Source organism: Pinus tabuliformis, chromosome 3_2 (assembly GCF_031772625.1).
Source record: "Pinus tabuliformis cultivar Carrire ecotype Pingquan chromosome 3_2, CPIR1, whole genome shotgun sequence".
Classification (NCBI taxonomy): Eukaryota; Viridiplantae; Streptophyta; class Pinopsida; order Pinales; family Pinaceae; genus Pinus; species Pinus tabuliformis.
The window spans coordinates 59,413,908-59,428,173 of NC_142302.1; positions in this window are offsets into that span (position 1 = coordinate 59,413,908).

Below are 14,266 nucleotides of genomic sequence, written 5' to 3' on the forward strand. Positions count from 1 at the left end.
TACTCAGAACTCAGTGAAAATTCTAGAAATGGAAAATGACATAGAAAAAAAGCATATAAACCAAAACTTGAACTCAGACTTGACTTGACTCCTCCCAACCAGGACTGACATTCTGTCAAACATATGCTAAATATACAACCTACAAGTCATGAATGCATAAATTAACATAGGGATCTGAAACTTATCTATGGTTAAACAAGAAGGAATAATGTCTTCTCACTATAGTTGTCATAACTCCAATTAGGTCATGCATTCATTAACCAGACATTCATTGATGGAAATGTGTTAAGATCCATACTTGGATTTGTCAATTAACCATGCTTAAAACCAACATATAACCAAATAAATAACAAGGATGGAATAGCCATTAAAGTAACATAATAACAATTAAATTTTGTCATCAAAAGCAAGAGGAACTTAGCTCTTACTAACCATATGCAAAAGCCAACCAAGTAGGGGCTTCCACGTACCACCCAACCATAAATTGTGCTAAACCAAATCTCTCCTTCATCCAATCACTCTTGTGCCATATTCCAAGCACAAACATGGAATCTCATGGGACAAACCAATCCATAAACGACTAAGGGAATCCAGAGGATAAACCACCTTCGCCCTCACCATACTGTGATCTCATCTAAATTGGTCCTGAGATCAAAAAATGAAACTGAGCCTGGATACCTCAAAATTTCTTCACCATCCCTTTAGGAATTTTCCTGTGTCCACCCACATGTTTAGGGCTTCCCGAAGAAAACCATATCCACCCCCAACCCTTGGGATTTTCCTTAGACCACCACACCCAGATCCAAAACCTTTCGTTAATCCAAATCTCAAGCGAGAAAGAATCCCATCACACCATGGCTATCCAAAAATGGTAAGCCAAGGCTAAAACCACTGTCAAAACCCGACAAAATCCATTCCACCTACAGAAAAGAATCCAAAGTACATACATGCATATGCCATGCATACTAAGACCAACTAGAAAATTCTACATGCAATTTGTTACTTGAAAGTATTCATGTTGAAGCTTCCTAATCCAACCTTTCCTTGCTTGATCCTTGCTTCCTTTTTCTTCCTTGTCCTTCATTTTCTGTCCTTGTCCTTCCTTTTCTTTCTTTCTTTTTCCTTCTCCTCTTGGTTCTCTTCTCCTCTTTGAGACTAACTCTAAAATTGAACTGACAAAAGGCTACCAACTGATGCTCTGATGTATTTTTATTGTTGATGTCTCTAATTTCTTCATTTTCCCTCTATTTTACTTCAATTTCCTCCTCACGAGAAACATGTGACATTTCACCTCCATTTTCTCCTAATTTCCTTTGTTTTCATTAAAACTATGCCAATTAATGCCTCTTTTCCTTTTCAAATCCTTTTCTATTTCCTTTACCAATTTCCCTTAGCCATAAACACAACAAGTGATGCCCACTAGGATATTTTTCCCAACATTGAGCTTGGAATATATGTCCCATAACCTTGGTATCATTTTTCATTTATTAACTTTGTTACATGAACTTTTAACATGGGGTTGTTATAGACCGCCCCCGCCCTTGGGAAAATCATTTTATGTGTTCTATGACACCTACATCCAGCAAAACCGTTGAAAACCAAAACATACTTCCCGTGGAGTTCTATAACCCGACTCATTGAAGTATTTACAATGAACAACCTACTCAAAAGAAAAATCATCATGTAAAACATGACAACCATATCGCTTATCGGAGCTTCATAACACAACTCATTGCAGTATTTATGATAACAACCAAACATAAATATGTACAAATACAAAAAAAATATTTGCCTCCACTGGAAAATAATTAAGGATACATAGTCCACATTTGATCAGCCATCTCCCAAGTAGCTTCATCAGGCCCAAAGTGCTTCCACTGCACTTAAACTTGCTCGATTACTCTATTCTGGAGCAGGTGATGTTTCCATTGTAAATGCAATGACGTTCCGACTAGAATTCTCCTTCTTGCTCCACCTATAATACATACCAATCAATAACAAGATCAACATTCTTTACATATATTTTAAGCAATGAAACATGGAAAACATCATGGAATTTCACTATTGGAGGCAGTTCAAGTCTATAGGCCAATGGTCCAATCCTCTCAAGGATCTCAAAAGGTCTGCAATACTGTTGTTCCAACTTGGCACATGATCCAATCCTTAAGGAAATATTATTAGGATCTCCCTGATGAATACTTGTGCCACCTCACTCATTGAATGAGTAGTCTTCACTAGAATTAAGTTAGATACCTTGCTTAACCTGTCAACCACAACCATGATAGAATCATGTTTCCTCGATGTACTCGAAATAAATTTATTGAATTGAATGGAAATCACCTCCCATTTCCATTTAGGAATCGAAATAGGTTGAAGTAACCCACCTGGATGCTTACACTCTGCTTTTACCTACTGAAAGTCCAAACATCTAGCCATGAACTCTACCACTTCTTTCTTTAGATTCGTCCAATAGTAGAACTTCTTCATTTCTATGAACATATTTTAGTATCTTGGGTGACCTTAATATGGTTTGACATGAAACCCCCTCAAGGTAAGCTTCTTGAGCCCACTTTCTTCTGACACATAGATCTTGTCCCTAAATCTCACCAAGCCATCTACTGTGAGATGATAGTCCATGTCTTGATCACTTGTACCATGTTGTTGTAACCTGTGCCTAAGCTCTTTGTACCAGTCATTCTGTTGTCCTGCCTGTAAGATCTGATTCTATAAATTTATCCCTTACGAGCTCACTGTTGCAACATGGTTCATCTGTACTCTCTTGCTAAGAGCATCTGTAGCCATGTTATCTTTCCCCTTGATGTACTTGATCTCAAAGTCACACTCACTGATCGTTGCCAACCATTTAGGGTGTCTGGAATTCATATTTGGTTGGTCAAATAGGTTCCTTGGCCCATTGTGATCATTCATCAATACAAAACTCATGCCAAGAAGATAATGTCTCCAAATCTTCAATGCATGCATAATAGTTTCCAACTCAAGGTCATGAGTCACATAGTTCTACTCGTCCTCATTCAGTTTCCTAGACTCGTAGCATACCACATGTCCCTCTTGCATCAAGACGCCACCAATTACTCTCTTGCAGACATTTGTACACACCACAGACTCTTTATCTAGATCTATAATCTTAAGAACTAGAGAATTTGTCAACAACTGCTTTTGTTTCTCAAAACTTGTTGCACATTCCTCCACCCATTCAAATTTCTTCCCTTTTCTCTGCAAAGACATAATAGGATATGCAATGTGTGAGAAGTTATGGTGAACCTCCTATAGTAACTTGCTAACCCCATGAATGATCTTACTTCATCCACATTCTTAGGAGTTTCCCACTCCATGACATTCCTTATCTTTTCTAGATCTACTGTTATGCCTTCCTTGGAAACAACAGGTCTTGAGTAATGAACCTTTTTTTGAAAGAAATTGCACTTTCTAAGCTTGGCATGCATTTGATGCTCTGTTAGCAATCTCAAAATTGTAGCTAAATTCTTGGCATGGTCTTCCTTATTCTTAGAATATATCAAAATGTCATCAGTAAATACAATAACAAATTTGTCCACATAAGAACACCAGACTATTCATCAAGCACATAAAAGTAGTTGTGGCATTAGTCAAACCAAAATGAACTAAAACAAATGCATAATTCCCATACTTGGTCCTAAAAGCAGTGTTGTAGATGTCCTCTTCCTTGATGTGTACCTAATGGTATCCTCATCTCAGATCAATCTTCGAGAACATTGTTGCTCCCTCCAACTGATAAAACAGTTCATCAATCATCGAAACGGGGTATTTGTTCTTGATCATCACCTTATTCAACTTCCAATGGTCAATGCACAACCTGAGAGTACCATCCTTCTTCTTCACGAATAATACTAGTGCACCCCAAGGTGATACACTTGGCGTAATGTATCCTTTATCAAGCATTCCCTTCAACTGCAACTTAAACTCAACTAACTATGGAGTACTCATCCTGTAAGGTGCTTTTGATGTTGGTGTTGTCCCTGGTACCAACTCTATAGAAAATTCCACTTCCCTATGGGGAGGAAACACTGGAATCTTTGTCAGAATAACATCTTGAAACTGTTGTAATATAGGGTGCCTCTTGAAGATTTATGCATCCTCGACATCCTTACCCTTGTCGCTAGAGATATGGACTACAAACATCACACACCCTTTCTTTCAACTGCAATTAGCCTACATAGAAATGACCATCCTCACTGATGTAGGCTTCTTCTTTCCCCGCAAGATTGTCTTTTCCCCACTATCAACCAGGCACTCAAAAGATTTGTCATAACAATATAATTTCGTCTGGTGAAGATATAACCAATCCATGCCCAAAACCATATTATATGATTACAGTGGAAATACATTCAGATGTGTTGTTTTAGGCATACGATTATGCTCAAATGCACAATCTCTTATCTAATGATGAACTCTCTTCTTACTACATGTAGCCAACTGCACCAACCAAGACTCTCCATGCACTTATTTTCTCAAGCCACACTTATCCACCATGCCAAGATTGACATAACTATAATTAGATCTAGGATCAATCAAAATAGAAAAAACTTGACCACAAAGCTTACCTTCCATATCAATAATGAACACCTTATGCTCTCTCTGATTGTTGTCCATAATTGCATAAATCTAAGGAATGTTATGACCAATATCCCCAACTGTTTGTGCTTCCTAAACACTATAAATATGACTCCTACCACCCTGGTACAATGGACAATCCTTCTTGCGATGATCTTTGCAACATATGCAACACTGCAATGGTCCCCTAACATCACCTATGTTATGATGCTCTCCAGGCTACGACCCATGTCCCATCTCAATTTTATTGAAATTCTTGTAAGGAACCACATTTTCTTTCTCACCTACGTCTTGAGGTCTTCCCCGATTTGATGACCACTTCCCTTTAACTTTATCATTTCCTTTCAAGTCATGCTTAGGCTTATATTTGTGCTTTGACTAGTCATAAAAATTCTTTGGCTTCCTGATGACTTCCTCCAATGATCTGGGCTCATCAAACTCAGTCCGGTCTCTATATGTTATTGGCATCCCGCTGATGAATATTTGAATCTTAGGCTTATCATCCTTGAGGTAAGGCACATACCTCAATAGCTCCAGGAACCTACTACTACACTCATCATCTATCATAGAATCCATCTGCAACTCATAAAATTCCTTAGCTCTATCATCATACTACCTCTCAGACAAGTACTTCTTCTTGAAGAGTTTCTTAAACTCATCCCAAATCAACTCTTCTTCCTGAATTCCGTTGAAATTATTCACATCTTCCCACCAAATATTTTATTTCCCTTTGAGACTGAAGGTGGATATCTTGGCTTTCCTGTTCTTTGAATATCTATGAAATATGAATCATTTCTTTATCCCAAACAACCATGCTTTACATCTTCTAAATTCTTAATCTCTCCATCAAATGTAGGCGACTTGAATTTATTGAACTCCTTAGGAGAGTACTCACCCCCCCCAATAAGGATGATGACGATGATGACTTTGATGATATCTCCTGGATGAGGAACAAAAATGATGCCCATACATACCAGTCCTCTTCTCATGTGTATCCAGTAATTTTCCACCTCTGACTGTATCCACTTTATCCAACCTATATCTCAACCGAGACCTACTACCATAGGTTCCATTAGTTTTCTCTTCCTACTCTTGATTGATCGTCAATTGTCCCTATCTCTGCAACTTTGACAAGCTCTGAATAATCGCTACATTGACCTCTACCTACTTCTCCTGAGCCCTTACAAGTCTTTCCTGAGCCTCAACCAACCTATCATTGTTCACTTTGTAGCTTCTGATCTCTACCCTCAAACTCCTCAATGTATTTGCTATATCAGGAGAATTCTCTCCTCCTTGCTTCCCAACTTATCTATAGGGAGAGTGACGAGAACTATAGTCTACCATTTTTCTTGTCATCTTTGATTCTCTTCTTCCTACAAGTTTACCATGTGAGATAAACCAAATAGACACCAAAATCAAATCCATATCTCATTTATGTTCAAGGTAGGTTTATCTCATGTGCAAGACCAATCCACATTAGCATGATACATATATAATCATAATGATATCAATATAACAACATCATGCACAACCATACCAACTAGACACCATGACCCCATGCATGACAACCATAACCATGACAACATCAAACTTTACCCAAAGAGAGTGTAACCCGCTATGATAGCACCATGTAACCTCTTCCTCCCACATTTACCCACTTTCACCATCTTTACCAGTGTAAACATGAGATGAGAGTCACTATGATAAGACTCAACCTCCTATATGACCTTAATGAAATGGATTGGACAACTTGAGACATTACTGACCTCCCTAAGCTACTACAGAACCTCCATGAGAAACCCCACCCCTCTAGGTGTCCAACCCCTGAGATAACTCTCTTTTACACTAATCTAGAGCCCCAGCTACTCCCTTGCCAAGGCATGCAAGTGAGTGTAAGCCTCCAGTTGCACTAATAAGCCTACCTCCATGCGATTGTGGACCTTTCCAGTCAGTCCTATGTCAGCGACCCTGAATTTTGAGCCAGTTTTTCAAGGCCAAGACTCAAGCCTCTGCCCATAACTCAGTGAGACTTCTAGAAATCACAAATGACATAGAAATAAAGCTTATAAACCAAAACTTGAACCGGGAATTTACCCGACTCCTCCCAACCAGGACTGACATTTCGTCAAACATATGGTAGACATACAACCTACAGTTGATGTATATATAACTGTATATAGGGATCTGAAATTTATCTAAGGTTAAAGAAGAAGGAACAATTCCTTCTCACACCAATTAGGTCATGCATTTATTAACTAGACATTCATTAATGGAAATTTGTTAATAGCCATACTTAAATCTGTCAATTAACCATTCTTATAACTAGAATATAACTAACTAAATAAATAACAATGATAGAATAACCATTAAAGCCACATAATAACAAGTACATTTACTCATCAAAAGCAAGAGGAACTCAGATCTTATTAACCATATGCAAAATCCAACCAAGTTAGGGACTTCCACATACCACCTGACCATAGATTGGGTTGAACCAAATATTTATTTCAGCCAATCACCCACGTGCCATATTCCAAGCATGAATTTAGGATCTCATGGGATAAATCAATCCATAAACAAGCAAGGGAATCCAAAGGTTAAACCACCTCCACCCTCACCATACCTTAATCTCACCTAAATCAGTCTTGAGATGACAAAACCAAACCAATCTTGGATGCCTCATAATTCCTTCACCATCCCTTGAGGAATTTTCCTGTCTCTGCCCACCTGTTGATGGCTTCCCAGAGAAAAATATCTCCACCCCCAACCCTTGGGATATTCCTGAGACCACCTCACTCAGATCCAAAACCTTTTAGAAATCCAAAGCTCAACCAAGAAGGAATCCCATCACACCATGGCTATCCAGAAATGGAAAGGCAAGGGTAAAACCATTGTCAAAACCTGGTAAATTCCATGCCAACAACAACAAAGAAACCAAAGTACGTACATGCATATGCCATGCATGCCAAAACCTGCTAGGAAATCCTACATGAAATATGTTACCTGCAAGTATTTCTATTGTAGTTTCCTGATCCAACCTTTCCTTGCTTGATCCTTGCTTCCTTTTCCCTCCTTGTCCTTCCTTTGCTTTCGTTGTCCTTCATTTTCTTGCTTGATTTTTCCTTATCCTCTTGGTGCTCTTCTCCTCTCTAAGACTAACGCCAAAACTGAACTGAAAAAAAAAATCTACCGACTGATGCTTTGATGTCTTTTTATTATTGATGCCTCTAATTTCTTTATTTTCCCTCTATTTTCCTTCAATTTCCTCCTCGCATGCAATGTGTGACCTTTCACCTCCCTTTTCTCCTAATTTCCTTTATTTCATAAAAAAAATATGCCAATTAATGACTCTTTACCTTTTCAAAGCCTTCCTCATTGCCTTTGCTAATTTCCCTTAGCCATAAACACAACAAGTGATGCCCACTAGGATATTTTTCCCAACATTTAGCTTGGAATAGGTGTCCCATGGCCTTGGTCTTATTTCTCCTTTATTAACTTTATTACATGAACCTTTAACCCACGGTTGTTATAACAAATATGGCCTTATACTTCTCTATGCTTCCATATGTTGCATGCTTAACCCTGAAGATCCATCTCTAACCGACAACTAATTTATCTGTCAGCCTTGGGACCAATTCCCCAAAACAGTTCTTCATGATGGATTCGTATTCTTCCACCATTGCATCAACTTGAACTAGTTGTTGAACTGCTTCCTCAAAAGAGGATGGCTTAGTCTCTACAAGCTCATTCATTAGAGCCATGTAGCTATTGTACCTCTCAAGTTAGCTCCTTTTCCTGCACAAATTTGAAGGATCTCCCACATTATCCTTTACATCTTGCACTAATCTATCAACTTCCTTGGTTCCTTTTCTCCCTTCTCTAGATGGTTATGCTAGAGTGGATGTCTGCACTCTCTGCTCCTCAATTTTTGGTTGCTCCACCACTTCCTGAGGCTCCTCCTTTGGAGCTAAAATCCTCTCTTCTGGTGGGATCTGAAGCTCCTTCTTAAGATAGCACTGAATCACTTTCTCCTCATCAAAATTTACATCCCTTCACATAACTGTCATTTTGAGGGAAGATAAGTACACATGGTAATTGTGTGTAGTTTCGGTGCAACCCATAAAAGCTCCCAAATCTGTTGTCAACTCAAGCTTCTTCCTCAAATATTTAAATACATGGCAGTAAATAGGGGTTCCAAAAATCTAGAAGTGGGACACATCCGACTTTATCCCTGATAAATCCTCCTCTAGTGTAATCATACCAAGAATCAAATGAGGACTTTGGTTTTGCAAGTATACTTCTATGTTACATGCCTCTACCCACAAATGTAGTGGTAGGACTTGGTCATGTAGCATAGCTCTCACAAATCCAACAATGCTCTAGTTATTTCTTTCAACTACCCCATTCTGTTTTTGGTTTTGGGGTGTTGTTAGCTCTCTTTGAATGCCTTCTTTGATATAGAAATCCTTGAAGCCATTTGAAACATTCTCACCTCCATTTTCACTTCTTAAATACTTCACCTTCTTATTGGTCTCTTTCTCAACTAGTGCCTTGAATTCTAAAAACTTTGAGAATGTCTCATCCTTCTTCCACATGAAGAATATCCAAAACTTCCTTAATAAATCATCTTAAAAAAAAAAATATGTGTCTGGTAGTAGAGGATGTTGAGAAAGGTCCACAAACATCAGAGTAGACTCTTTCCAATACTGCATGTTCTTTGTTGTCTCGCTCATGGAATGTAGATTTCACATACTTCCCCAAGGTACAACCTTTGTAGACATATTTCTACTCAAGTACTCCTTTAGGGATGCTAGTGATTATTTGTTGCATAATTTTTAGGGAGCCATGATGAAAATGGCCTAAAATCCTATGCCAATCTTGCCAGGAAAGCTACAACAGCAATCTTGCCAAGAAAGACGAGTAGCCAGACAATTAAAAACTAAGAAAATTATAAGTCCGATAAACCAATTTGGTCTCAGTGGACATTGACCACTATCATCATCATCATCATAATCTAATAATTATTAATAATTATAGAAAATAGTTATCATTGAAAAGTTAAGAGGCACAGGTGTAGCGGATTTTTTTTTTTTTAATTTTAATAGGGATTATAATGATTATAAAGTATAAAGTAATATGTAGAAATTTGGTGTAATGATTGTAAAACGTATAAAGTAATATGTAGAAATTTGGTAATAGAATTGCAACTGCTCAAGAAATTTTAATCTAAATCAAGAGACACAATTCTATTTTACGGATCTACAAAATTCAATTCACAATTTAGAACGACAATCTCAGACATGAAATAAGAAATAACACTCATGCATAGTGCTTTTTCTAGGTGAAACCAAGTGGGAAAAACCCCTCAAGTCTCTTTTCATTAATTGGATAAATAAATATGTATTACAACTGCTAGCTCATTTTGAGCTCAAACTGTAAGTGAATAACCTATCTCTTTGCTCAATGACAAGCTTCGATCCAGACTTAGTCAATTTCTGCCTCTCCGTAAGCCCCTATTTCCTTCCGCAATTCCTAGAGAATGAGCCCCTATGTTTTAGGAATTTTCCTTCAATTTATTGCACAATTCCCAAGGATTGATCATCCGACTACACACAACACTTGTACACTCAAACTAATATACAACTGCTTGTTACACTACCTTGGAATCTCCACCACAACAGGGAACTCAAATTCTCTACATGCACTAGTTATTTTATCTTGATTGATCATTTAATTGGATGATCACTAAGTTAGATGGTTGTCCCACTCCACAACTGACCTTCCATTAGTTCCTTTAATTATTAGAACTAGTTTAACTGAACACAACTGGATATAATTGAACTGGATTACTAAAATTTAGCAATCACACATGCTTAACTGAACTCCAAGCCCTCTAACTCAAATTTACTGAGCTAACTGAATGAAAAGAGCCATGTCACACAAGTTAACCACATCCAAGTTGTTTGTTGATGTGGAATTTCAAATTTTCTCAATTTGACAAAGGCAAAGTCAAATTGAGACTTTCTTGTTGCACTTCTCAACACTCCCTCTTAGGAAGAAATGGATTATCAACCACCCCTATCTTGCACCTATGGAACTCGAAATTCCTTCTTTACAAAGCCTTTGCTAAGATGTCAACAAGTTGTTCCTATGTTGAGATGTATTGTAGCAACATTATCTGCCTCTGCACACAGTCCCGTAAATGATGATACTAGATATCTATATGCTTGGATCGATCGTGAAATACCATATTCTCAAAGAGCTTAATGCATCTTTGATTGTCACAATAGATCACAATTACATCAATCATCTTACCAAACAATCCCAGATGTATCTTTCTCACCCATATCACCTCACATGCTACTTGACTTACAGTCATGTATTTTTCTTCTACTGAGCTGAGCGCCACAAATATTTGCTTCTTGTTATACCAAGAAACTGTCGTGGACCCAACATTGAAAATTCAACTAGATGTACTCTTTCGGTCGAATGGACACCCTACCCAATCTGCATCTGTGATGACACACAACTTCATTCCATGTGTATCCATGTGTACGTTTGTACCATAATCCATACTAGGTAGTGCCTCCGAGGTACTGTAAAACATGCTTAGTTGCCTTCCAATACAATTTGGTCAGCCTAACCACATCTTGGCTCAGCTCGTTGACTGCATAGAACATATATGGTCGTGTGTTCATGAGATACATTAGTGAACCCACTAACTATCGTTAAATGGTAGCATCCACCTTTTCACCTGAAGTGGCAGTCTTCTTCTTCCATTTCATCGCTAGATGTGTCTCCATGGGCTTACAACTCTCCAGGTAGAATCTCTGTAATATCTCATTGGCATACTTCCCTTGAGACACAAGGGATTCCCCATTACCTTTCCATACTTCTAGCTTAAGGAAGTAGTGCATGAGACCCATGTCCTTCATTTCAAATTCCCTTTCAAGGTCCTCCTTTCAAGTGTTGGTCAGTTGCTCATCACCTATTAATATTAAATCATCAAGATATAAAACAATGATAAGCAATTTACCTTCTACCAAAATATAATAGACGTTCACATCCACTTCACTTTTGGTGAATCCAAAACTAATGAGATAATTTTTGATCCTAGTGTACCAAGCATGGGGTGCTTGTTTGAGACCGTACAATGCTCGCTTGAGTCTGCACACATGAGACTCCTGATCAAATGTCTCAAAACATTTTGGTTGCTCAATGTACAACTCCCCCTCAATAACACCATTAGAAATATTGTTTTACATCCATTTGGTGGACCTTTGTTAAAATTGGAAACTAGGGCCAAACTCACCTAGGACAACTCACATGATGAAGATGATATTTTTATTGGATTCCTCTTTCCAAGAGGTGTAGTAATTATCTAAATATCATCTCATTCTCACAAGAACAAATGGAATTATGAATTTATTTCTTCTATGGACAAATTGTCAAGGTCGGCCAAAAGTTTACTGTAGGCTCATGAAGCCCAAAAAATGTGTCTCTTCACCCTCAACGTTGTGTATATATAGAGGAGTCATTTTCCTCATTTGGTCACTCATCATCATTCATGTTTCTCTCTCCTCTCCTCATTGGTTCGTATAGCAAGCAAGAGCAACTCTTCTTCTCTGTGCGTTGACTTGGGTTAACTGAAATTGAAAGCCTAGAATTTCAAAGCTTTTTTTGCACTATTATAGGGATATTGACCAACGTTGACTGAGGGTCAAACTTCATCTTTTGACAACATCTTTGAGGCACGAAATTAGCTTTTCATAGACTGCAACTCCTAGCACAAAAGTTGACATGTTTGTAGTTGTTTGACCACCATTTAATGCAGATCCATTGACCATAGAAGTTGACTGTGTGTTGACCAAGTTTGACCAGATTTTTCGGGACTGTTTTGGGCTGATTTGGACTATATTTGGAGGCCAAGTTGACTAGGTTTGACTAAGATAAATTGAAAGAGAATTTCTGTTGGTTTGACCAACATTGACTTTCTAGTTAGGGCATCATGTTGACTGTAGCTTGACTGGACTGTTTTCACAATCTTTGGGCAAGTGAATTTTGTATACTGTACTCTCTCTCTCTCTGCTGAACTTTGAAGAATAATAAGAAGATTTGATCGAAGGGTTTTCCCCATATTGGGGTTTTTCCCTAGCATCCGCCAAATATAGTGTCCTCTTGCCTTGCCTTATCTTCTGCTTATTATTTATGTCCTATCTCCATTTACTATCAATGTTAATGTGATTGCTAATCTAAAAATTGATATTGGGCTACTAATAAAATTGAAGTAAATTTCTCTAAAGCATAGAGCATAAAATTTTTATCTAAAATTATTATGGTATCAGAGCTGAGGTGAAGACAAAGATTAATCAAGAGTAAGAAGAGAAATCACTGAGATTTTTTTATCAACGACAAGACTCAATGGCCTCCTCATCTTACTTCAAATCTGATGACAAGCTCAATGATAAGTTTGATTATCATGCATGGAAGAAGTCCCCTGACTTGACTTTGGAAGAGAATGATGCTATGGACTATGTGCAGGGAAAGATTATAGAACCTCTTTCAAATGTACCGGCTATTGCTAAGACAAATTATAAGAAAGGTGAAGTCAAAGCTAAGAAGATCATTAGGGATTATATTCATAAGCATTTTGTTGTTTATATCTCTGATTTGGGCACATCTAAGGATATGTATGACAAGTTGGTTAGCATGTTCAAAGCTAGCAATGAAAACCAAGTCCTCTTTCTCAAGAACAAGTTGAAGGACATAAAGAAGGAAAGAGGAGAATATATCCAATCCTACATCATGAGGATCACCAAAATAAAAAATGATCTTCTTTGAATTGGAGAAGTTATTGCTCACAGAGAGCTCGCTCTCATTGGCCTTGGAGGTCTCCCTTGTGAAGGGGATGTGTTCAACACTACTATCCTCAACAATGACCGAATTCCAAGTTTTGATGAATTGTTGACTAGATGTACTCAAGAAGAAACAAGGATGATAGAAAGAGACATGCCTTAAAATAGGAATGATCCTACTGCATTCTCCGCTTATGCTACAAATAAGAACAATGTAGGTTCAAAGAAGCAATGTCAAGGAAGATCGGGATTCAAAGATGGAAGAAAGGGTAGATGCTTCATTTGTAATAGGTTTGGCCACTATACTAGGCAATGTCCTAATAGAAGGGATACACCTTAAGATGATGATAACAACAACTGCAACATTTTCAGGGGCAACAACAATAAAAGGAATGGTAGGTTCAACAAGAAAGTAAAAAGGAATGATCCCGCTACTCAACATGGAAATGGTCGACCTCCCAAAAGATCAAGAAACTTCAGGTATGATGAATCTAATGCTGTACATAATAAGAAAAAATAATTTTATCTTATATCTGTGCTCTCTACTGCCTCTCCCGCGGATACCTTGGGAAATAGGTCGATTGATAGTGGTTCCTTAAGGCACTTCACTGGGTATAAGGAAGCTCTTTCAAATCTGATTGAAAATGATACAAATTTGGAAATCATTCTTGGAGACAATGCCACCTATCCCATGAAAGGAGTTGGGAATGTTACTCTTCAATTGAATCAAGATAATACCATTCATCCACGAGAAGTACTATATGTACCTAATCTAAAGAAGAACCTGGTATCTATCCTGA